The sequence below is a fragment of the Dreissena polymorpha genome, chromosome 2 (assembly GCF_020536995.1).
Source record: "Dreissena polymorpha isolate Duluth1 chromosome 2, UMN_Dpol_1.0, whole genome shotgun sequence".
NCBI classification, from domain to species: domain Eukaryota; kingdom Metazoa; phylum Mollusca; class Bivalvia; order Myida; family Dreissenidae; genus Dreissena; species Dreissena polymorpha.
In genome coordinates, this window is record NC_068356.1 from 84,334,241 (window position 1) to 84,355,319 (window position 21,079).

The 21,079-nt window shown below is 36.1% G+C and overlaps 1 protein-coding gene and 1 long non-coding RNA gene across 2 annotated transcripts in view; one reads left to right on the forward strand and one right to left on the reverse strand.

Annotated features, from left to right (window-relative positions):
* Positions 1-21,079, forward strand: part of LOC127867883 (uncharacterized) — a 242,026-nt gene that overhangs the window by 37,149 nt on the left and 183,798 nt on the right. The gene's annotated exons all lie outside the window — the stretch shown is intronic.
* LOC127867898 (uncharacterized) lies at positions 9,578-19,658 on the reverse strand. Its single transcript, XR_008043789.1, has 3 exons — positions 19,275-19,658; positions 16,049-16,155; positions 9,578-9,724 (listed from the first exon to the last, which is right to left on the reverse strand). It is a non-coding gene; the product is annotated as an uncharacterized LOC127867898 (long non-coding RNA).

The window sequence follows — 21,079 nt, forward strand, 5'->3', positions numbered from 1 at the left end:
ATATTGTTTTTGGCCTGTCTGGCGGGCATTGTGTTTGTCTGTCTGTCCCAAAACTTCAACCTTGGTCATAACTTTTGTAATATTGAGATAGCAACTTGATATTTGGCATGCATGTGTATCTCATGGAGCTGCACATTGTGAGTGTTGAAAGGTCAGGGTCATCCTTCAAGGTCAAAGGTCTTTTTTTCTAAAATAGCTGCTGTGCGGCTTTAAAACGCAGTAGGGGGCATTGTGATTCACAAACACAGCTCTTATTTCCTCTGTAATTTAGGTAGTCAATTAATGTAAAAAATGATGTTAATCCATTCTGATATTTGTTTTCATTTTCTCAAATACTACCATAGTAGTATATTAAAAAAACATATGATTGATTGTTTTTATAATCATATATATTTTATATATTCAATAAGCAATTTAATAACAATACAAATGTTTACCTCCACAAACTTTCAGTTGCAAGTGGACATCATGCTTCAAGAAATTTATTAACTTGGTGAACTTAGTGCCAATTTAGTATGTCACATAGAGGGAACAAATAGATGCCAATGGGAATACTGCCATGAATGTTTTTCAGCTGTAAGAAGATTTGAGCTGCATCTTTTGAGACATTTGTATGATGTAGGTATTCATTTGTATATTTTCAGTATAAACTGTACAGATGTGTTAATAATTGTTAATTGGTGTTTTTTTAACTGTTACGAGAAAAGAATTGGCAATGTGTTGTGAAGTTGTCGCTTGTACATTTTTAAATGCATTTTTATGTAAAACATATTCATTCCAAAGAGATATTCATTTAAGGCATGCCGTTTTAGTACTTTTGATTGCACTGCTCACATATTTGTGTCCACAGAACAGCGAGATATTCAAAACAATCGATGAATGGGAAAACACGCTTCATGATGGGAAGATCAATGAACAGACAACAGATCTGAATATGTGTCCGCTTCATCTGGTAAATTGTCTTGTTCATGTAATATAAAGCATTTTCATTTATCTTGAAATTTTATTTAATATCTAACAAGTCAATGTGTTTTTCATTTCCTACCATTATTACAGATGTTCAATTGTTTGTTTATCTCAAAGTGTCGACACTTTTGTTCGATTAGAACATATTGCTGATACTATATGAACAAATCAAGATATGGGCATGAAATTGCTTCTCAATTGGTTTCAAATATGTCGCAATGTTGAAGTTGGTCTGGCGATCCCGCTCATTTGCAGATAAGAGGATTCAGTTGTATACTTTTAAAGATCGTATATGAAAATCACTTATATGCCTTATGTGAAAATGACAAAATTATTTGTCATTATTGAATTATTAATTTCAGAGGTCCAAACTGATGCTGCTCTTATTTGATGAAGATTTCTCCATTCCAACTGGTTATTACACAAAAGAGGAACACTACAAATACCTGGAATCGCTAAGTATACGTCGTCCTTCTGATTATGAAAAAAATAAAAATAACTTCTTATTTAAAAGAAAATATTTAGGTGAAAACTGGGAAAATGATAAGTGAAAGTGTCCAACTGTACAGTTTAATACTGCTGCTGACTATAGTCCTACTCCTAAAGATATATATACTGTAGCTAGTTATAATGAAAATAATGTGTTTGTCTCTACATCTAGACCAGAGTTGTGCAATACATACTTCGCAGGAACAACTTTAAACAAAGGAATGCGGAAAAGAAGAAAATCAAATGAGAATGTTCAATTTAATGTTGACAATAAATTGTGGTCAGATATATTGATCGAAAATTTAACAAACTGTTCAAACGCTTTAAAATTGCAAAATCTTGTATTACAAATTTAGCAGAAAAGGTTTTTGTTACATCAAATAAGCAATCTTTTTTTTGAAATAAGAACAAGAAGCTAGTAGATTATCTGCACATAACAACTGGAACCTTTGTATGTTCAGTTTTTAAAAATAAAATTGAAGACAATGAATTTTATTATGTAAGGTATGTTGAATCTGGAGTTTACAGTGGATTCATGGAACAGAAGTACTTATTTTTCCTTAAGGAGCATTTTAATGTTGCAGATGATAATGCTTTGTTGCATCAAGTTATTACATTGGAAGATATAAATCAAATGAAAATCGATGAAAATAAACATAATATAAAAAGGAATCGCCCAGATACAATATTTAGTCATTGTGTTGATAAAATTTTGCCATCATATGTAAATGAACTGAATGACAATGAAAATTGTGATAGTGTTTAACTACTGTCTTTCGTAGTACTTTTTCCGCCATTCAAATCAAAAGCATCTGTAGACAAGCCTGAAAAGATGTTTTTTAAAACGAAACCGCAGGATTTACATGAAAGTTTACTGAAACTAGTTTATGACTTTAAAATAAATCAACTTGTGACCAAAAGTCGTTGTTCAAAAGATATAATAACAGTACCAGCAGTTGTGAATGGTACTCTTCTACAGCAGTCATTTGTTTTGAATTGCTTGTCTGGAAACATCAAAGCAAAGCCAGATTTATTTGTTAAATCAGCACGTTATGAATCTAATTTTGTTGAATCAGGCAACGTTTCTTTGGGTACATCATTAAGAAACAAAACGATTCAGCTCTTTTTGAAAAAAGATTATGTTAACTTATTTTCCTTTTATAAGAAGTATTCTCCAGAGTTAAATGAATGCAATGAAACCACTGTTGAAACGTCAGAACCAGTTTTGAAAAAAAGAAAGACCATAAAGTATTTATAGCCAATAAATATTTGTAGATCAGAATTAGAGAAAAAAGTTGGCATTTCTAATAAAGACACTGTAACGGATATTTCTGAGCATTTCGGAAACCTGTCAATATTTAAAAACTACTGTTGTTCCCTTCTAGATCATGGCACTTTAGTTATACAAATGCATGATGACAGTGGCAATCTAGTTTGTTGCCTTAATGATTACTGAAAAATGGATGGTTCATTTAAAGCAAATGATTTTATTTTCACTACTAGGTTTTGTCAAGAAACTGGTGACTATCTTGACTGCACATGTAAAATATACAAAACTCTACTTAATGTGAAGGAATTTAATATTAGGAACGAAGAATTTCTAGTTTTAGACTCTTCAGGAGATAACTGTGTAATTTGCATGCATTGTAAGTTTGTTAAATTGCATGTTTTACCTTGTTTAGCACCGGACCATGTACTGTCTCCAGAATCATTGTCAAGAATCCAAGAATTGTTCAAAAGGCTTTGTGTTTTAACAATCAGAAAATAGTTGAAATATCTAAAAAACCAGAAATAAGAACATATTCTGTTCTTATAGAAGGTGACGAGTATCCAGCTTTTGTTCATTTTAGCATGAACAAAAGGCTCGGTAAATGCACTGTGTCATGCACTGCTGGTAGATGCCGTTCTCAAAAGAGTTATAACAGAAATATAAGTACTTTACTAAATTCGAAGGTTTGTAGACACTTAAACTTATTTAAATCATATACTCACATGTGGGAAGATTTAATTCATACAAATATTGATAACAATGATGATGAAGACATCAGTTATTTGATGACAATATTGATGATGGAATGCCTGTTTCGGTTACATTAAGTACTGCTGCATACAATAACTTCAATGAGGAATCTGGACTTGAATTTTAAGTGTAGAAGTAAGCATTCTCCCAGACATAAAGACAATAATAAGTTAAGGAAAAATATCATAAAACGTGATCAATGGAATGATTCTAACCTTGTTTGATGTTCAGATGGCTGCCTAAAAGAACCTGTATTATTTCCAGATATTCCAGACAATACCTGTTCCTGTGGAAGCGGTTTGCTCAAGCGAGAAGATGACGATAATTACAGTGAAAATGGACTGACTATACACGAAAGACAAAGGACATTAACTATTTACACACAATTTGCACCTGTAAAATGTGACATTCATATACGTGAATGCTATAATTCAATTAGTAAGCCATGCAGAATTCTTTGGGATGAAGAGTACTTAGATTGTATACATGTATTAAGTAGGGATACAGCAGCAGGAGATGAAATAGGGTGGGCATTTGTATCTATGGTTATGAATTCTAGTTGCACTTTTTCCTCTTACTGCCAGTTTAAAATGAGATGTATAAAACTCGCCACAATAAGGCTAGGTTTATGGATCAAACAGTTTTTATTTTATTTTTTGGTTCAGTTGGGCTTCAAACATGAAAATAGATTTCCGTATACCCTGTGGTGTATGTGGTTATGGTCCTAAGAGATTGTGCTGTGATGGTACAAAAAAGTGGTTGGATTTCGGAATTCAAATTATGAGGAAATTACAGAAACAAACCAGGCTTTGGGCATTAATAATACGCTGCATCGTAGAATAGATAGATGTTTTTTGAAAAATTTGAATGGAATAGACAAACAATAAATGATTAAGCTTCGAACGTCTTTAGATTACATTGCTCGGAAAGAACTGAATGAAATTAAAGAGAATGAAATTATTCCAGAGAGGGAATTATTGGACCGTATCAAGTTGTTAAAACAAGCACTGCCCTCTGAAGTTTTGGGTCCCTTCGAAAGATTTTATCAAATGAGTGATAATGAATGAGTTGCATATTCAAATGTTTTAGAAATGCTAGCCACAACAGCGTCCATTACAAGTCTTGTACCCCCTGCATATTGTTACAAAATAATAATAGATTTTTCCATCACACTTTTGTTACAGTTTCTCAGAGTACCTTCAATTCTTTACCGATCTCTTTCATATTTGGCATGTAGGTACCTTGCATGGACCTTTACCTTTTGATGAGGTTTGAGGTCACTGGGATCAATGTCACCGAGGCTAATAATAGATTTTTTAGGTGGTAGATTGACATAGCGTATCATCGGGAAGCATCCATCAGTTTCACTGATATTCTTGTTGTTTGTTATATACGTGATCATAGATACTGTACATTTGGTCGTATGCGACATGTTTATATCGTAGAAGATGAGTACCCTGTGTTTATGCAGTGCCCATTGCATAACACAGATATGATTTGTTTATTCCGCAGTGGTTGAATGAAATGGAAACTGTTTCGTTTGTTCAATATGTTAATGGCCGATGAAATTGACAAGCACATATTTTTGATTGCAAAATGTGTGTATGTGCATGCTAATATATAACAACTACGTAATTATCATGCAAATTAGCTTTCATTTTAATACTGCATGCTTGTATTGCATTGTTTATTTATATCTGATAAAAAATACTGATTCTTAGGTTACTTTAGAAGTATGTTACTATTTTGCATTCTTACATGTTATAGGTATTTAATTATTAGGTAATCCATGTTTTGGTGGTATTATAATGTATAGCAGTATTTGTGCTACGAAAGTGCATGCGTGTGTTGAATCATATGACTTTGTATTCTTTAACTATTCAGGTTATTTTATATAATTATGAAAATAAACTGGAGGTATTATGGCCCTGCGGCCTGACTGCAAATAAATATTCGTATTTGTAATGTGATGTATGGTTGTATCGTGTTGTTTCACTTTTTATGTCCCCCACCACTATAGTGGGAGACATATTGTTTTTGCCCTGTCTGTTGGTTGGTTTGCGCCAACTTTAACATTTGCAATAACTTTTGCAATATTGAAGATAGCAACTTGATATGTGGCATGCATGTGTATCTAATGGAGCTGCACATTTTGAGTGGTGAAAGGTCAAGGTCATCCTTCGAGGTCAAAGGTCAAAAAAACTAAATCAAAGCGGCGCACAAGGGGACATAGTGTTTCTGACAAACACATTTCTTGTTGATCAATATAACTATTATGCATACAATGTGTTATTATTCTTACCTCAAAGGAGCCATATCAATACAAATTACAACTTTTTTTCAAGTGTTCAGGTTGACACGAGTGACTGGTGTATCGGGCATATCTAGGTTTTAAAAATGACAATGAAATTTACTATACGGTTAAACATTGTTATGACTGGTGACACGATTACAAGCGGTACTGTAACATTTACCGGTAGTTGCATACATGTCACATAAATTCATGTGCCATATCAAGTACAAGCGGCACGTATATCGATAGTTCGCATACCCATGTTCAAGTAATATCTATTACAAGAGACAACTGTACCTAAGTTGGCATAGTCATGTTCAAGTGAACAATGTCGCATGCGTGATATCTTATAAGCGTCACGTGTACCGGTGGTTTATACACGCATATTCAAGAGATCCATGTTGCATGCGTGACATATAAACAAGGGCCACGTGTACCAGTAGTTTGTTTACCCATGTTCAAGATACATAACGCAATTGGGATATCAATTACAAGCGGTACATGTTCTAGTACTTTGATATTAATGACAAGCGTCACTTGTCACGGCGGTTGACATACGCATGCCCAAGAGATCCATGTCGCCTGCGTGATGTTCATGGCAAGCGTCACGTGTACCGTAAGTTGACATACGCATGCTCAAGAGATCAATGTCGCCTGCGTGAAGTTCATGGCAAGCGTCACGTGTACCGTTAGTTGACATACGCATGCTCAAGAGATCCATGTCGCCTGCGTGATATTAATTGCAAGTGTCACGTGTACCGTTAGTTGACATACGCATGCTCAAGAGATCCATGTCGCCTGCGTGATATTAATGGCAAGCGTCACGTGTACCGTTAGTTGACATACGCATGCTCAAGAGATCCATGTCGCCTGCGTGATATTAATGGCAAGCGTCACGTGTACCGTTAGTTGACAGACGCATGCTCAAGAGATCCATGTCGCCTGCGTGATATTAATGACAAGCGCCGCGTGTACCAGTAGTTTGTATACCCGTGTTCAAGATACATAACACACGTGATATATCAATTACAAGCAGTACATGTACCGATAGTTTGTATAGCATTGTTCAAGAGATCCATTTCGCATTTATCAACTTCATGAGAGTGCCAACTGAGATGTTTGATGAGATTCTCGCACGAGTGGGCCAAAGGATAACGAAACAGCGCAACAACTACAGACTTCCAATTGAACCAGGGATGAAGCTAGCAATTGCGCTGCGGCATCTTGTGTCTGGTTCAAAGTACCGTGATATGCGATTCGGCTGGAGGGTACCCCACAACACTATTTCTCTTCTCGTGCTAAAAATAAGTATTTCTTAATTTACTATAGTGTTAAAATAAATTTAAAAAGGCTTCTGTTAGTCATTTAAATATATTTATACATTTTAATGTCTACGTCTATCATCAGTTTATATGAATTGCATTGTGTTAAGTTATTGGTATAGGATAAAAGGCAAATAGATGAGTGCGCGCACTACACCACTAACCTCCTAAATTGTATATTTTCATTAATACTGTCTTGTGCGCATATCTTGAAATACACACAGTTATAAGCACTGTTTATGAAGTAGTACATTTTTACCTTATCATCCACTCGCTAAAAGTCTTGGATTATCTACTACATGTGTCATACACTTATAATCCACGCTAGCTTATTATACTGTTATCTTTTACACGCCAGCTCTGTAGAGCAGTCATAGATGAGTATGCTGACGAGGTGATGCCGTTGCCAACAACAGCTGCCGATTGGACGCGAATAGCGGACGATTTCAGGGACAGCTGGAATTTCCCCCATACTCTTGGTGCTATTGATGGCGAACATATTGCCTGCAAATGTCCACCAAGATCCGGGTCTACGTATTTTAACTACAAGAAGTACTTAACCGTTGTCCTGCTAGCTCTGGTGGATTCTGACTACAAGTTCGTCTGGGCTGACATTGGAGGCCGTTTTGCTGCATCCGATGCACAGTTGTGGAACGAGTCCGACCTGAAGGCAGCAGCTGAGAACGGAGACCTTAGCCTGCCAGAACCTGAAGCTTTGCCACATGATTCTGAGGATGTGCCCTACTTTTTCATCGTTGTACGCTGTACGTTGGTGTTCGGTACTTTTCCGTTTCACTCACGTTGGGCGAACGTTTTGTCCGGTACTAATGCATTTCACTGCCGTTTTATCCGGTAGAAGTCCGTAACTCGCACAGTCATCTCCGTAAGCCGATCGTTAATTATCCGGTACATATCCGTTAAACGTTCGTTTTTTCCCGTAACATCACCGGTACTTGTGCGGTCATTGTGTGTTTCCTACGCTTCACACACCGTTTGCGAGAGTCTTGAGCGGCAGAGCAGGTAAATTTAATCACCGGATAACCAAAATCTGAATTTTTGTGCGTTTTTTCTCCGTTGCATATTCGTTAGTCGGTCTGACCGGGCCTTGTAATTATGTAATTTGCTCAATTCGTTTCTATCTAAAAGCATTACCCATATAAATCGCGTCTATTCGACGTTAACCGGTTTCATAATAACAAAACACATTGTGAAATGTATAGGCTCAAACAAACTTGGAATACTTAAGGAAAACGTAGAGCAAAATAGGAGGTAGCTGCACCCAGCTCCTTTTTTGGTTCATCGTTCCTGTCCCTTTAGGGAATCAACATTGAAATGATGAATATCCTCCAAACTTTAATTATTTTTGTCAAGTATTCGATAACAACACTCACGAAGTCCCTTTTTGGATCCTAGATCTTTCCATTGGTATACTTTAGACTGTGTAGTACCATTTGCATTTCAATTTTCTTGTGGATGTATCATCAGCTACGAAAACTTAGTTTTCTATACGGTGTCAAGCATTTGGGTATGTAGGAAGTTCGTCAGAAACTGTTAATGACGCTATTTTTGCATTGATACTTCATGCTGCCAAGCAATGACTGTATGCATACAGACACATCATTAAACTCTATATCTACAGGCGTGTACGAGTACTTTAAAACCACAGCTCTTTTTAATATTCGTACAATAGTGTACTATAAATTTAATAATCTGATTATGTATCCCTGATTTGAAGTAATTCAAGACCAGAGCACATTTTCACCTACATTTCAAGTTGAAATAATGGACTCGTACTTATATTTTACAAGCAAAAAAAATTATGTAGGTATCAAATTATGTTAAAATAATGAAGTGTTCTCTGTCTAGTTCTCCGTATATTGAATGCGATTGTTTTACGATAAGAATACCTAATAGGTCAAACGCTTTTCCATTGCCTTTCTCAAGTCCCAGTCTTACACAGAACAAATTCATTTAGACAACTATCTTATTGGAATAATTTTAGGTTCATGAGGATCAATGTTGACGCCAGTACTTCCTTCAACATTCAGATTTACAAAAATCCTTATTCATTTAATTTCTTGTTTCATAAAATACATAGTTTTGATGGTTCATAAAGAGTCATTATGATGTAAACGTCGTATTTCTTAACACTTTAGTGTGAAATTCATGAAACAACAAGATATGTGTTTGTCAGAAACACTATCAGTATGTCCCCTTCTGCGCCGCTTTGAAGCTATATATTTGACCTTGACATTTCACCTCTCAAAATGTGCAGCTCCATGAGATACTGATGCATGCCAAATATGAAGTTGCTATCTTCAATATTGCAAAAGTTATGGAATATGTTAAAGTTGGAGCAAACAAACAAACCAACCAACCAACCAACCAACCAACAGGGCAAAAACAATATGTCCCCCCCTATAGTGGTGGGGGACATAGAAATAAACAGCAAGGCAATCAAATCACATCGATAACAACGTTGAACTTCCATCATATACCTTTTTGGCAAATATGGAAGTTATGTATTAAAAAATAATAACAATACAGTGTTGTTGTTTTGTCATTTATAAGTATACAGATCATTGCAAGATTCTGATGGCTTTTCTTGAAATGCATCACCAGCCGTCTGGAACACTGAAAAAAGGGCAATTGATACTCTGTTAAGTTATGGTGAAAAACTAATTATTTGCATTTTCTGTACAAAAATAAATTAACAAGGCTCACATTATACTGCAAGCAATTCATAAGTTGCCTGCTGGTGACCCCCCCCCCCCCCCAACATCATTAACAATACTGCATTGTCTGTATATTACCATAAACTCAAGATTGTATGATTCAATCTCAAAGCTTTGTTTTGGTTAAAATTGGTACAATGAAACATATTTATTTTAAGCTTACTCACATGCAAAAGTTACTGAGAAACGGCTCCGAATGGAAAAAAAATCTTAAATGTCAGTCTAATAAGGGGCCATAACTCTTGAGCTATGAAGGTATAAATCATTATAATGTCAGGGTCAAAAGTATTTTATGTGGTGTGTTTGTGTTGAAAGTTTTTACAGACCCATGGAAGTGTTAGAGATATGTAGAAAGAATTGTAAGCATTCTACAACATGTATCATCACTTTCAGACTCTACCTGGGACATTTCAAAGGTTATCCACCAATGAAATGAATGTATTAAGTTAAAAAAAAGGCCATATTTAAGGTAATAAAAAATAAATTGGTACATAATTTGAACCAAACTTCTCAGACAGTTTCTAATAATGGACTTTAATCAAAGGTTTACCAAAAATGGAATTTTTTTACCAATAAAAAAGGCATGCCATGGCTAAACTATTAATTAAATCTTACCTACCATAGTGATTTTATTTACAAATGATCAAAGAAATGAGTGAAAATATATACTGTCTATGCTCACAAATGAAATAAAATCGCTACCAGAACCAACACATTTTCACTTTATTTCATGACTCTCTGAACTAATTGTATACTATTATAGTTCTTGAATACATTCATATTGGCGACTTTGGCAAGAACCAGAATGAAATGTCGCTTCGATTTTTAAAAATTTGATTCTTGAATCATATAAGATTTGTTAAAGGGCATTTCGACAGCTAAAACGGAATTTTTTTCTCTGAAATAAATTTATGCGTTAATAAGAACTTATTTGAATGTTTCTTAAAGCACAGACCTTGCTTTATTTATTGTAAATATGTACATTACTGTGTATGAATTTATTTTGACCTTGCGGTCAAGGATAACCCATGAAAGTGCAAGCACTTATTTGTAATGGGGTCCTTTGGTTTTGCTGAAGGGACAGCAAGCAGAAGAGATAGTATTGGGATACAAGGAATCCGGGTGCGATACCCTAGCTCTTTGCGAATAGATACCTTGGTTCTTTTACGTGCTCAGTGTATAGCACCGATACACGCGAGAATTACCTGGGTTTCATACCAGTACATCTCTAGTTGGGTGGGAAACACTTGAAGCATTTCTGAAATTTCCAGTGCCCTGGCCGGGATTTGAACCGGGGACCTCTGGAATGGTAGACCAGAGTGTTACCACTCGACCACCGCACCACCTAATTACTAATTAACAAGAGCTGTCAGAGGACAGAGCGCTCGACTATTCGAGTGCTTGACAGTATAACGTAAGCCATCATGGAGAGGGGGTATAATGTGGGTGTGGTCATTTAATAGATGATATTTCAAAAAAAAATAAAAAAAAAATTGAGGGGGGGGGGATTCTGGGGTGGAGCGTGGGGGATGGTTTGGGTGGAGTCCATTGTGGTATGTCTGGTAAGTGTTGTTTTGTGTCAAAGTATGAATCCAATGTAATCATAAATAATGAAGTTATGGCAATTTAGGCACAATTTATTAATTTGACCTTGAGAGTCAAGGTCATTCAAAAGTCAAGGTCAAATTCAACTTGCCAGGTACAGTACCATCATGATAGTAAGAAAGTATTTGAAGTTAGAAAGCAATAGCCTTGATACTTTAGAAGTAAAGTGGATCTAAACACAAAATTTAACAAAATATTCAAAGTTACTAAGACAAACAAGAATATCAGTGAAACTGATGGATGCTCCCCGATGTTGCGCTGTGTCAATGTATGTGTTAATAAACACCTAAAAAATCTATTATTAGCCTCGGTGACCTTGACCCAGTGACCTCAAACCTCATCAAAAGGTAGAGTTCCATGCAAGGTACCTACATGCCAAATATGAAAGAGATCGGTAAAGTATTGAAGGCGCTATGAGAAACGGTAGCAAAAGTATGACAGAAGGAAGTCTATTATAAGCCTCGTCGACCTTGACCCCAGTGACCTCAAACCTCATCAAAAGGTAGAGGTCCATGCAAGGTACCTACATGCCAAATATGAATGAAACTGGTTAAGTATTGAAGGCGCTATGAGAAACGGTAGCAAAAGTATGACGGAAGAAAGGAAGTAAGTAAGTAAGTAAGGAAAGACAAACTGGCAACTATATGCTCCGCCGAAATTTATTTCGGGGAGCATAAAAAGGGCCATTATTCCGTTAAAAAGCCAACCAGAGTTATGCAACTTGCCCTGTACAGTCCCCTTATGATAGTTAGCGAGTTCTCCAAGTCTGAAAGCAATAGCTATGATACTTTACGAGTCAAATGGACAGAAACACAAAACTTAACCAAATGTTCAATTATCTACGTATAAAACAATGCTTGATACAGTTGTCTGATCTTGCTAATAGATTGGGATCATGTTGGTAAAGAAGTACGCAAAATTTGAAAGCAATATGCCAAAGGACATAGACAATATTTGAGGTTGTATGCAAACTTTAACATAGATTTATTAATAATATTCATATTCTAAAAGAAAAAAGGGCCATAATTCTTACAAAATGCTTAATTCAGTTGTCTGCTCTTGTTTATAGATTGGTGAAATGTTGGTAAAGAAGTATGCAAAATATAAAAGCAATATGTCAAAGGACATAGGAAATATGTGAGGTGGTACGCAAACTTAAACATTCCCACTCTCACGGTAACGCCGACGCCGGGGTGAGTAGGATAGCTCCACTATATATATATATATATATATATATATATATATATATATATATATATATATATATATATATATATATATATATATATATATATATATATATAGTCAAGCTAAAAAAAGTAATCCCCACGACACTTTTTGCGGGCGCAGATAATCGTAGTAGTATTAACATATCCAGCTATGCGCATGCTCACTGACCATAATGAATAATGGAACAGTAGTTTTGTGTAGAAAATATTCATTGAGATTGTGAATGTTGTGGGCAAGATTCCGATCCCCATAAGCACTAAGGCCATTATGTAATAATATTTTTTTGGCCCTTCACTAATCTTTTTTAACGATTTCATCAATGTTCCTTATACATGTACTTTAATTTTTCATAAAAATCGGACTTGTGGAATGTTGAATATTTGCCATTGCATAGAGAAATACCATTTACACGCCCCCTTAAATTGATTGCAGAACAAGATGTGTTTGTGAAACACAATGTCCCCCTAGATGATGTTTGACCTTGTAGGATGACCTTGACCTTGTGAAGGATGACCTTTACCTTGACATTTCACCACTCAAAATGTGCAGCTCCATGAGATACACATGCATGTCAAATATCAAGTTGCTATCTTCAATATTGCAAAAAGTATTCATAAAATAAGCGATTTGGGCCACATATATTTGACCTCTGACCTTGAAGGATGACCTTGACCTTCACCTTTCACCACTCAAAATGTGCAGCTCCATGAGATGCACATGCATGCCAAATATCAAGATGCTATCTTCAATATTGCAAAGGTATTTATAAAATAAGCGATTTGGGCCACATATATTTGACCTCTGACCTTGAAGGATGACCTTGACCTTTCACCACTCAAAATGTGCAGCTCCATGAGATACACATGCATGCCAAATATCAAGTTGCTATCTTCAATATTGCAAAAGTATTCATAAAATGAGCGATTTTGGCCATATATATTTGACCTCTGACCTTGAAGGATGACCTTGACCTTTCACCACTCAAAATGTGCAGCTTCATGAGATACACATGCATGCAAAATATGAAGTTGCTATCTTCAATATAGCAAAAGTTATTGCAAAATGTTAAAGTTGGCGAAAACAGACAGACCAACAGACATACCAACAGACCAACAGACAGGGCAAAAACAATATGTCCCCCACTACTATAGTGGGGGACATAAAAAGTTGTAAACCAAAAACAAATAATAACAAAGAGCAGTGAAAAAAATTGGTCATTATTAATTTAATTTCAAAGAACAATGAAAATTTAAGGCAACAAGAGCTGTCAAAGGACAGCGCACTCGACTATTCGAGTGCTTGACAGTATAACGTAAGCCATCATGGAGAGGGGGTATAATGTGGGTGTGTGGTCATTTAATAATGATATTTAAAAAAAAAAAAAAAAAAAATTTTTTTTTTTTAGGGGGGGGGGATTCTGGGGTGGGGCATGGGGGATGGTTTGGGTGGAGTCCATTGTGGTATGTCAGGTAAGTGTTGTTTTGTCAAAGTATGAATCAAATGTGATCTACATAAAGAAGTTATCGCAATTTAAGCAAAATTTATTAATTTGACCTTGAGAGTCAAGTTCATTCAAACGTCAATGTCAAATTCAACTTTCCAGGTACAGTAACATCATGCTGGTAACTAAGAAAGTATTTGAAGTTTGAAAGCTATAGCATTGATTCTTTTGAAGTAAAGTGGATCTAAATACACAATATTAAACAACATATTCAAAGTTACAAAGACAAAAAAGGGCCATACACATGTAATTCCATTAAAAAGCCAACCAGAGTTATGCAACTTGCCCTGTACAGTCCCCTTACGATAGTTAGTGAGTTTTCCAAGTCTAAAAAGCAAACGCTTTGATACTTTAGGAATAAAATGGACCAAAACACAAAACTTAACCAAATGTTCAATTATCAAAGTATAAAAGGGTCTATAATTCTGTCAAAATGCTTGATACAGTTGTCTGCTCTTGTTTATAGATTGGGGTCATGTTGGTAAAGCAGTATGCAAAATATGAAAGCAATATGTCAAAGAAAATATTTGAGGTGGTATTTATTTTATTTAGGACATGCTGAACAGGTAAGAAGCATTCCAAGCTTTAAACAAGTCAATAAAAACCAGAATTAACTGGGTGAGTGTGAGCACATGGTTTCTGTACATCTCTAGACAGTGAACATTTAATTCAAGTTTTACGACAAGAAATGTTTGTGAAACACCAATGTCCTCTTTACATGACATTATATCCAATTCCTAGCAACCTTGACCAGTGGAGTATCAGATTTTTTGTCCTGTCATAAACAAACATTAAACCCAATGTGAAGACAAAAAGAACTTATGATATGACTGGGACAAAGCTATCACATATAGAAAAATACTTTTTACCTTCGTGACCTTGAACTTAAAGGTATCTATGTAAAAATGAATATGGTTCTTTTTCTTAAGGTAAGCAACAACTTTACCAAGTACTGAAGACTGAGAAACAAACATAACTTAAGCTATCACTTGGACTAGGCTGTCAAATAAAGAAAATGTTAATGTGACCTTGACCTTTGAAGTTCAGTCATCAATCGGACAAGCTTAGGTCTACCAACAGATGGACCAACTAGATTTATAGTAAACAAGGCTATTGTCAAGCAATATGGTCCCCTACCGGCTCCACCATTGTCAAAAATTCCACCATTTTCAGATGTTTTTTTTGGGTTGCCATAGCAACCACAATTTTTGACATAGGAACAAAATGAAATGACGTGCATAATGTCCAAATTGCCATCTATCCATGTTGCAAGTTTCATGAAAAAATATTAAGAACTTTTAAAGTTATCGAAGGATCCAGAAAAGTGTGACGGACAGACAGACTGACAGACAGACAGACAGACAGACAGACAGACAGACAGACAGACAGACAGACTGACAGACAGACAGACAGACAGACAGAGCGCAAACCATAAGTTCCCCCCGGTGAAACCGGTAATGGACAATAATGAGCGGATACAAATTTAATGGATAGAACTGAATGTTCAAACCTTTTATCTTGTTTGAACCTGATTAGTTTTGCAAATCGCATTAATTAATTGTGGTGAGCATTGGTGTTTTGTTTCTTGGAACAACACCAGTTGAGTGAGATTTAAAAGAAATATTTCAATGGGTATAGGATTTACAGAGCAGACACAAAGTATCTTGACCATTACTTAGTGGCCTAGGACCTTTGACCTGAAAGTATGAATTCTGCATATAACCTAATTGTGGCGAGTTGTTGAATGAGCTTTCTTGCAAATATAATGATATGTGAAAATTGAGTATTAAGTGTGACTTTGACCATGAGACGAGTTATTCCAAACCTTAGCTTTCTATTTTGGCTCGTTATGCATTTATATTTCACATTGCACCCTCTGTCAATTACCTTGAAGACTCTCGTCACACCTTGGGGAGGTTGCTGCTGGGAGATAATTTTTAGGTTCAGGAAGCGCTCGGAAGCAGTCAATATAGCAGTAAGCATCTTCCAGCACCCTGTTATGGAGAGAAGGGTATTGGGGTTTATGGAGAGAACCATGAGTGTCATTCTTTATACTTATATTGTTTAGTTACTAATTCTTTATCATTTCAACTTTTAAACAAGTTTGTGATTACCAGCGCACACAAGCAACACTCTTCCAATCTCAAACAAAAACATAACCTCCAGCAACATACCAGCAACATTAGAGCTGCAACGATTCGATCCGATGCTTCGATTCGATTACGATACCAAACCTACCAAATTCGATTCGATTCTTTAACATATATACATATATATACATAGATACGTAAAGCACACTGTATTCTGACTATTGATACAGGAAGGTGTAGGTTTTATCTTTACCTGTAATTACGACGCGCGCGATTTGTTGCTTATTTCTTTAGTCATCCAATCAATAAGCCCGTTACGGTCTACTTTCAGAAAAAGCGTCATAATGGCTGAACAAGTTGTGGCCGACAAATTGAAATTATCAGATGCGCCTAAGAAGCTAAAATCAAAAGTGTGGCAGTATTTTGGGTTTCGGGATGGTAGCCCTACCAATAAAGCAAAGTGTAAACTGTGCTTCACGGATGTGGCGTACGCTAAGTCCGGCTCAACCACTAATCTAATTTAATGCAATATGTCAAACGCAAACATAACGTTGATTTAGCAAGACAAAGAGGTCGCACAAGTGCAACTACTCAAGTCGCCAGCCAGAAAAGTAGTTCTATTTCTGTTGGAGTTTTGTTAAGTTTATTAGAGAATGTGATTTGTCCTACAGGTAACAGGTGATGCTGTCATGGCACAGTGGTAGACATGCTTATAGCGGTTTTGGGTAAAGGTGTAATAGTGTAATAGGTGTAATACTACCATTCAACTGATTCCAGATACGTTCTTATGAGTATTTATTTATTTTTATATTATTGTGTAATCAACACAATCTTCTAGTCAGAAGTTTTTATATTAAAATTGAGTCCTAATTTGCTATTCTTTTTTATGTGTTTTATTGAAATCACATTTGAACAGAAATGTTAATTTTGAGGCATAAGAGTGAATATATGATAAAACTAGGTTTGAAGTTGAATCGAATCGAAAAAATCGGTATCGGAGTGTCTGAAATCGAAATCGAATCGAGCTGTTGGTGAATCGTTGCAGCTCTAAGCAACATACCCACAGAGCAGTTCTAGCAATGTCGAGTACTTGTGGGACATTGCTTGCGAAGTGGTCCTGGACAAGCTCATGTTCCTCTTCAGGATATTATGGTGAAGTTCTTGCAAGCCATGTTGCCCTTCAGTCTCTGTAGCATCCCCTCCATTTTAAAATGGTCCTAGATACAGATAACTTAATGTTAACAAGGACTGTTTGTAAAACACGCATGCCCACCAAATGGGCTGTCAGTTGTAGTGGCAGCCATTGTGTGTAATCACTCTCACCTTAGTATCAATAGTTAATTATATATATATATATATATATATATATATATATATATATATATATATATATATATATATATATATCATACGGAAACCATTTTACTGCTTCAGGTCACTGTGACCTTGACCTTTGACCTAGAGACCTGGAAATCAAAAGAGGTCTTCTACCAGTCATGATCAATAATCCTATGAAGTTTCATGATCCTAGGCTTACACTTTCTTGAGTTATCATCCGCAAACCATTTTACTGTTTTGAGCCACTGTGACCTTGACCTTTGACCTAGTGAACTGAAAATTGAAGGGGTCCTTTGCCAGTCATGATTAATGTACCTATGAAGTTTCATGATCCTAGGCTTATGCGTTCTTGAGTTATTATCCGGAAACCATTTGATGGACGGTCTGACCGACATGTGCAAAACAATAAACCCCCTCTTCTTCGAAACGGGGCATAATAAGTTAATTTTGTTCAATCTATCTAATTATACATTAAAAAGTTCACACTTTGAAAACAAATATAGTACAAACTTGGTCACAAACAATAATAAAATACCCCTGCTGTCCCTGTGAATGTTTATGAGCGAGGATCAAGGAATCAAGACCATTACTCTTGGATGTGAAATCAATGCAAATAAAAATTGTCTTTTGAATTTTTTTTTCATGATGATCTCATATTTACAAGTTTGAATGGATAGACAAATCCACAACAGACCAACCAACATACATACTCCAATATACAATGTACCAGGAATACCCCCACATACCGCATTGACACAGAATATTTTGCATGCTGTCTTCACAAAATAAGAAAAACATATTTACATGTTTGGCGATTTTAAGAGTTATTATGCAATAGTGACCTTGACCTCAGATATATCGACAATTCTTTGGCATGACACACCGTCCAATGATGGTGAACAAATGTGCAATATTTTTTTAAATCTCACAATGAATGACATAGTTATGGCCCAGACAAGCTCACAACCAAACTTAGATAGATATTCAGTTCACTATTTATTCCAAAAATTTGTGTTGAAAGCCTGTCGACAAGTGTTATAGGGCCTAAAGTCAAAATCCATGTGACCTAGTTTTCGACCCGGCATGGCCCATGTTTGAAGTTGGCCTAGAGATCATCTAGATTAAACTTCTGACCAAGTTTGGAGAAGATCGGATGAAAACTACTTGAATTAGAGAGCAGATACCATACTGAATGCTAAAAACGCACGAAGTGACCCTGTGACCTAGTTTTTGGCCCGGCATTGCCCATGTTCAAACTTGGCATAGAGATCATCTAGATAAAATTCTGACCAAGTTGGGTGAAGATAGGATGAAAACTACTTAAATTAGAGAGCGGACAGCATGAAGAATATTTTAAACGCACTAAGTGACCCCGTGACCTAGTTTTTGACCCGGCATGACCCATTTTCAAACTTGACCTAGACATCATCTACATACAACTTCTGACCAAGTTTGGTAAAGATCCGATAAACACCTTGAATTACAGAGGGGAAAATTAGAGAGGGGACACTTAATACGGAGCAATCGACAGACAGGCAAGGTCACTCCTATATACCCCCTATACTTCGTTTGTGGGGATATAATAGCAAATAATCAAGAAATATAAAACAAGATAATCTTGATAATAATAATTAATACTCCAGCAACATACATATGAACCAGGTCTCGCATTGTGGAGCACTAACCAGTTTTTACTGCGGAAGACGACAAGCTACATTCTGTGTGTGATGGGCGGTTGGGAACCATGCCCTTCAATATGAAAACTTGCCAGCTTCTACGTGTTCCACACAGAGGTCAGCGCCTCCACTGTCTCCAGCTCAATCTCTAGGTACTCCTACCTATATATGCAAAAATCAATTGAGTGAAACCACTAGTTTGATTATCCACTAGATGCATTCTTGACCAAACATTAGAGCAGTAGTACCCGTGAGATTTACAATATGGGTATTTTTACTGGATGTTGTAAAAATAACAGTTTGCTTTTGTTCACATCAAAGACCATGATAACACAATAATGGCTATAAAAGAAATAATGAAATTAGCTGAACAAACACCAGTTATCAACAACCTATGGCATAACTAGCAAAAACCATCATGACAGTTTACAAAAAAAACGCTTCTTTTGAAATATGAGTTGTTTGTACAGTAACTGTTACACTATTTACTTGTTACAGTTTCGTTTCCCATTCATATGCATTTTCTAAATTTTGGCATTTAAATTACATAAAAAATATGAGTGAAAATAGTTTCATGCATGGTCAGTTTTAAACAAGAGTGCCAAACTGTCACAAGAAACGCATGTTCGAAGGTTTTGGACACCATGCTCAATGCTTGAAAGTGACCTCGAGACCTAGTTATTGACCCGACATGACCCATATTTGAACTTTACCTAGATATCATTTAGATGTAACATCTGACTAAATTTGGTGAAGATCATATGAAAACTACTTCAATTAGAGAGCGGACACCATACTAAATACTTGAAATGCACCATGTGACCTCGTGACCTCGTTTTTAACCCGGCATGACCCATATTCCAACTTGACCTACATATCATCTAGACACAACTTCTGAACAAATTAGGTGAAGATCAGATGAACACTACTTCAATTAGAGAGCGGACAACATGCTCAATGCTTAAAATGCACTAAATAACCTTCTGACCTAGTTTTTGATCCGGCATGACCCATATTTGAACTTGACCTACATATCATCTAGACACAACTTCTAACCAAATTTGGTGAAGATTGGGTGAAAACTACTTCAATTAGAAAGCAGACACCATGCTAAATCCTTGAAATGCACTAAGTGACCTCGTGACCTAGTTTTTGACCAGCATGACCTATATTCGAACTTGACCTAGATATTGTCTAGACACAACTTCTGACCAAGTTTGGTGAAGATCGGATGAAAACTATTTGAATTAGAGAGCGGACACTGCTATGGACGCCGCCCGCCCGCCGCCCGCCAAGGGTGAAACTATAATACGTCCCGTTTTTCAAAACGGGCGTATAAAAAAAGGAGAGCATGAGATTTGGATGTGTGAGATGGTGTTTTGCTGTGTAAATGCCCGACTCTCACGCTTAATGCCCGATACTTGACAGGCGCATGAATGTTGATGCAAACTACTTCAATTAGAGAGCAGACACCATGCTAAATCCTTGAAATGCACTAAGTGACCCCGTGACCTAGTTTTTGACCCGGCATGACCCATATTCGAACTTGACCTAGATATTGTTTAGATACAACTTCTGACCAAGTTTGGTAAAGATCGGATGAAAATTATTTGAATTAGAGAGCGGACACAAAAAGTGTGACAGACTGACAGACAGACGGACAGCGCGAAAACTATATACCCATAAAAACAACTTATCCATAGACATCGGATGTATTGTGTAATGGGAATGCTTTGGAGATTACCATAACATTCTGTGCACACGTAAAACCTTATGAGGAATCCTTAACATTAAAGATTTATTAATATTTTTGA